Source organism: Sesamum indicum, linkage group LG4 (assembly GCF_026168435.1).
Source record: "Sesamum indicum cultivar Baizhima isolate 11 linkage group LG4, ASM2616843v1, whole genome shotgun sequence".
Classification (NCBI taxonomy): Eukaryota; Viridiplantae; Streptophyta; class Magnoliopsida; order Lamiales; family Pedaliaceae; genus Sesamum; species Sesamum indicum.
Window position 1 is genome coordinate 15,427,044 of NC_142660.1, and position 6,324 is coordinate 15,433,367.

The 6,324-nt window shown below is 30.8% G+C and overlaps 1 pseudogene; it reads left to right on the forward strand.

Moving 5' to 3' along the window:
* The first annotated feature begins 1,943 nt into the window (after positions 1 to 1,943).
* LOC105160867 (triphosphate tunnel metalloenzyme 3 pseudogene) lies at positions 1,944 to 2,956 on the forward strand (annotated as a pseudogene).
* Positions 2,957 to 6,324: the final 3,368 nt, after the last annotated feature.

Sequence of the window (6,324 nt, forward strand, 5' to 3'; positions counted from 1 at the left end):
ATAAATTTTATGTACGTACTAATAAGCGTCCAAGACAAATGCCACACGCGGTTCCCATGCTAATAGTACTGTTGCAATAATATCTTCCACGAATGGTCTATAAGTGTGTTGAATTATATTTTTCGTCCTATAATTATAGTTATTGGCATTTTATCAATAACTTGTTAGGTTGTAAAATAAGTTTTCAGCCTATTAAAATTCATGATTTCAGAACAAAATTGGCTGAAAAGTTACATGACTTTCCGCCAATTTATTTCTAAAAATGCAAAAATACAAAAAAGGACGAGATTAAATTAATACTCTAGTAAATATTGGACCAAATTACCAAAAAAAAAAAATAAGGCAGAAAAATGACACTTTTTGTCCCATAATTTAGACTTTTGGTCAAATTAGTTATAAATTTCTCACTTTTGATCTTGTAACTTCTAAAAAATAGCATTTTTGGTCCCATAATACATTTCTTTATAGATTTTGGCAAAAAATGTCACATGTTTAGCATGTGGCAGGTAGCGTCTTTATATTTTTGGTTTCATATATTACGAGATTATCACTTTTGGTTCCATAACTTTCAAAAAGTAGCACTTAGTTTTAGTCACATGCACTTAACAGCCACGTGACATTTTCTGATAAATATCTAATAAAAATGTGTCATGAAACGAATATTGCTAGTGAAATAAAAAATACTATTTCCCCCAAAAAAAGACCATAATTACGAGACAACATTTGAGCCTCACACGCATCCTAGACAACTTGTGTGCCACCTCTCTTCATCCCATTTAACTACTCTAAAATTCAATAGTCGAAGTTTTGAAATTACAAATTATTTTTTAATAAGTTAATATTATTACCTTTAGATTTAATGTCCTTATTTTGCTACCTCTTATATACAACACAATAAATAATTTTAATGTCTTCTACATATTTCGGTACCCTCTAGATTATAGAAATTAGTGAAATATATATCGTACATTTCTTTTATTTCTTACATGAAAAAGTTCACATTCAACTAATTAATCAAATTATAAAATCATTTCAAATTTATTTTCTAAGGAAACTAATTGACAACCCCAAAACGAAAACTCTCTATATATATGAATCACTTCCATGTCACAACTCCACCGTACTCTCTCAACTCCATGTCACAACTCTCTACCAACCCACTTGACGGCCGTTAAGGCTCACATGGGTTTTGTCGTTAAGTTGGTACCAAAAATATTTATTTTTTAGTTTAATAGTATCAAAACTCGAATTTATAAAATTTGTGATACAAAAAATAAAACTGACCTTTTTTAATGGTGCAAAAACACAATTTTGCGGAGAGAAACTAATACGTTGCTAAGTCCATTGTCATCATCTGGGTACTGGGTACCTGGCTACAAGCATTCAGTGCAAAGTTATCGTTGGCCCTCCAATCTTGGCTCTATTTCTTCTTTGTACTGACTGATAAGGTCCAGAGAAATCCCACACATGATCTACATGTTTGTACATGCTATATTAATAATAGGAAAAATTATAATTTCAGTCCTATAATTTAGGAGGAGTGACATTTTTAGTCCTGTACAAATTGAATTTCGTAATTTAGTTCTGTAACTTTATAATTTTAGCAATTTTAATTCTTTTCCGACCAATTAGACCGGATAGTGCAAGTTACTTGCAATTTTGGCCCTGTAAATAAATTCATATTGGATAAAAAATATCAACTCTCCAAAGTTATAAAATTAAAAGTGTCAATACCCTTAAGTTACCGAACTAAAATTGCTATTTACTTGGGTCATATGCAAGTCACATGCAATTTTTCAGGCTAAATTGGTCGAAAAAGAATAAAATTTGCCAAATTTTTCAAATTACAGGACTAAATTATAAAAGTCAATTTGTGTAAAACTAAAAATACCACCCCATAAATTACAAAACTAAAATTGCATTTTACCGTTAACAATATCGTCCTCGAATGATCGGCCGTAAGCGTCCAAGACAACTCGTACCGCCTCTTCTCATGAATTATATAAGCATGATTTAGACACAAGAAAAAGAACCCATCTGGCACCATTATTCATCTGTCTTAAGAGTCAAATCTTTACCATACAGTTTCAAGAAAGGGTTATCGACAAGATTGATACAATGGAGGTGGAAGTGAAGTTCCGACTCCCAAACAAGTCCTCCCACCAGAAGCTCCTCTCCCTACTCTCTCAACTCCATATCACAACTCTCTACCAACTCAACGTGTTCGTTGATGGCTCAGCTTACGAGCTGAGCTCGCAGCGAGCTGTGCTCCTTCTCCGCTTGTACGAGCAACCCCGGACACCCCAGTGCGTCATTTGCCTGAAGGCGAAACCGGTGCTCGCTGATGGCGTCAGCCATATCGAGATGGAGTATGAGGAACCGGACCCTGCAATCTTTAAGGCGTGTTTGGATGACCCCCAGAAACTAATGCTGGTGGAATCGAGGGTTTTGAGGAAGGTAAAGGAGGAATTCGGGGTTAAGAGATTTGTGGGGTTAGGAGGGTTTAGGAATGTGAGAAACGTGTATAAGTGGAAAGGAGTGAAGCTTGAAGTGGATGAGGCTAAATACGAGTTTGGAGAAATGTATGAGGTGGAGTGCGAGACTTCAGAGCCTGAGAGAGTGAAGAAGATGATAGAACAATTCTTCACAGAGAATGGAATTGAATACTCTTATTCAGTTATGTCCAAGTTTGCAGTTTTCCAAGCCGGAAAGTTGCCTTCCTAACTTTACTGTGGTTGCTTGTGATAAGATCATACCATTTTCATCCACCAACTTCTTCCTTGTCTTTCTTTTTTCGCTTTTATTTCTTCCGTCACACAGATGCTCATGTCTCTAGGCTTTATACCCAAAATCTCTAAAATGATATAGGTGAGTTGCTATTGGAATTCTTTTAATAATGTGAAATTTTACTTTTCTGCAAACAATTATTGAAATTATATTTACACCCTCTTCATAATTTCTTTGTTTATATTTGATCCCTTTTTGTTAGAATTTGAATGGAAAATACTGATATTAGCAAAATGTACTAATAAAAAATGGGCAGACGTAAACAAAAAAAAGTGTAATTTTATATTTCGAAGCAAATTTAAGTGTAAGTAATATATCATAAAGTACAAACGTTGGGTTGTCACTTGAGAGACCCTTAAGTTGTTTGTGGTTGATAATGTGTTGTTTTGCTATATATCTTCTCAGTTTAGTTGGATAATATGTTCTTTGGTAGTTAAATAATACTACAAAAAAAATGATTCAATAGTTATAAAAAAATTTGATGCTAAAATCAGCGTAAGCTATTTAGCAAGTAAAATTTTCATTGCTAATTTACAATATTTAATATATATTATAAACAATCTGTTGCTAAATGTATTAGCAAGTACTTGTAATTTGTTTTGCATTAAATAATATAAATTAACAATGAAAATTTTACTTGCTAGTTAACTCAACGTTAATTTTTTTCATTGTTATTGAGTTATTTTCATCTAGTAGTAGTAGTTCGATGATTACTTAGTACGCCCATGTCGCTGAGGATTGCGTTTTTAAAAATAAATTAAATTTAATATTATAACTTAATTATCATGATATTAATTAAATATATTCTGAAAATAAAAAGAATTATTGAAACATATTTCAATTAAATAATAATTAAATTTTAGTTAATAACAAATAATTGATTTTTATTCATATTTATAAATATTTAATTTTCAAAGTGAATTTTAGAATATTAATTTTTGTGTTGTGAATTTTCAATTTAAATTTTTAACGTGTAATTTTTTTTATACTTTTTTAGGTATTTTGATATTTGATTAGTATATTCTATATATAAAAACAAAGCCGAAGATGTGACACCCTAAAGATTATAATACATAATTGGGAGATTAATTGATAAATTTTTATGAAACTTAGTTAATTAGTACATAAATTATGGGCCATAATTAAAATATAATAAAACTTGAACGGATTAAATTAGAGTTTGTTATAATATTTGGGGACAACTTATATTAACTAAGAAAATTCAAAAAGGACGTAATGGATATTTTGAGAAAAATTAAATTAAATAAATAAAATAATAAAATAATAATATTATATATATGTGTGTTAGTAAATAATATATATATCTATATATATATATAAATACAGAGAGAGACTTGAGAGTGGGAGGTGGGGCCACTAACCCCCCACCGCCTCACTCTCTCTCTTTCTTCTTTTTGTTTTTATTGTTGTTCTTGGTACATACACACACAAGTACACACAACACACACACACACAATCTCGGAAAGAAAAAAAAAGGAGGAGGAACAGAGGTAAGGGTTATCATTTTTAATTTTTATTTAATTATATAATTATATTATTTAATTAGTCCATTTATTAAATATTGTTTATATTAAGCGATGTACTATTTAATCAGAATATTTTACGAATTTGGCTATATAAAATAGTGTCGGATTAAATATCAAATCGGATATAAAAATGATATCGTTGGTTAATTAGATTATTAAATTTATTAGATTTGAATATTACTATAGCTAATGTATACAATTCCATCGGAATTGTTAACCAAATACACAATTATACGTATTATTGTTCCATTAAAGAGTATAATAGCGAGAAATTGATAGAAAATTCATAGAAATATTCTAAAAATTATATTTAATAAATGGTATGTTAATAAAGAGGAAAAACGAAGATTTGTATTTCGATAGAAATGAAATATTAAAGAATTATTAGAAATTGTACAAATGATATTCAATATTATATTTAAAAGAAATTACGATATTCTCGATATATTAATTGTGTGTGGTATAACTCATTATAGGATACGGGGATAAAGTGAAAAGACCGAACCACTACCTATTGGATAGATAAAAGCGTTGTAAGGTTGAGTTAAGTAAATAATTAGTAGTACCTATATATGTTCCATTTATTTGTGATATTACTGTTATCTGAATTTGTGGTTCATGCTGACATTGATTTATCTGAAAGTATATGAGTGATGAAATGATTTGATTGATTAACGATATGGTGTATGTAGAATGAGGAAATGCGTTGAAATATTATGTTTGTTGTTTGATGCGTTGTGGATGTATGAAAATGAAAATATGTCGATATATTGTTTTACGTTACTAGTTGCTTACAAGAACGGTGATATGTGGAAATGAGGGAGTGGTGGAAATTGAATATATATTGTGGTGTGAATACCCCTTGATGTGTTGAAAAGCCTATAGGGCGATATGAAAAGTGCTATGTGCGAAATGAAAGTGCTACGTGCGAAATGAAAGTACTATGTGCAAAATGAAAATGCTATGTGCGAAATGAAAGCGCTATGTGCGAGATGAGATTGATGAGCCGGCTGTCAAGGGGATTCACTTAAATTTAATAAAGGTGAGATTGAGTTGGCGGGAAAAACACAATATCACATTCTGATAAGCAAACTAGGAAAAAGAGGAAGTTTAATTGATTGTCTTATTGCGTGATAACTATGTGGTGTAATAAAGATGGTTATGTGGAAGCAAGTTGACTATATATTCTATGCATATTGCCTATGTATCTTGTTTGAGGTTATAATTTGGTATACATATATAGATAGGATTGGTTATTTGCTTACTGAGTGGCAGACTCACTCCCCTGCTGATATTTTCTTTCAGGAGTAGACTTTGAGGTGTCTGACTGTTGAAAAGTAGGTATACGCTATACTCAGGCAGTTCGGGGCAGTATGCGGTTTTCTCCTCTTTGTCAGTTAGAGTACAAAATACATTTTGTTGTATAGAGAGAACGTAAGCATGGAGATTACTTATGATGGACTATTTGTAGTGTTTGATGTGCATATATGATGTGTAGGTTGATTACGCTTGTTATGACGTTGGGGTTACGTATACATATGTGTTAAATTATCAGGTGTATTTATGTTTATAAACACAGGGATTACTATAAATATAACGTTTAGGGTAGATATAACCCTTGTAGCGAAGGGGGTGCTACAGAAGAAAAGGGGCAAATAGATATTTTCACACTTAAAATAGCCTTACAAATAGCTAAAAATGAAGCTATTTTGCACAACATGCATATGTACTAAATAACACTTTCTATTAGTTTACGAGGAAGAGGGGAATTTTTATTGTATTTTAAATAATATAAAGAGTTTTGTGCCTATAAAATCAATATAGAGGGATTTCTTGCTATTTAACCAAGATACAAGGGGTGGTATGCAATTTATCATAAATTTTAAATGTAAAAAGAAGTAATTTATGAATAATTTAGAATTTTTTATCTCAGAATTGAAGGTTCGTTTTGAATACTTATAAATAATGCAGAGTTTTTGTACGCAAATTA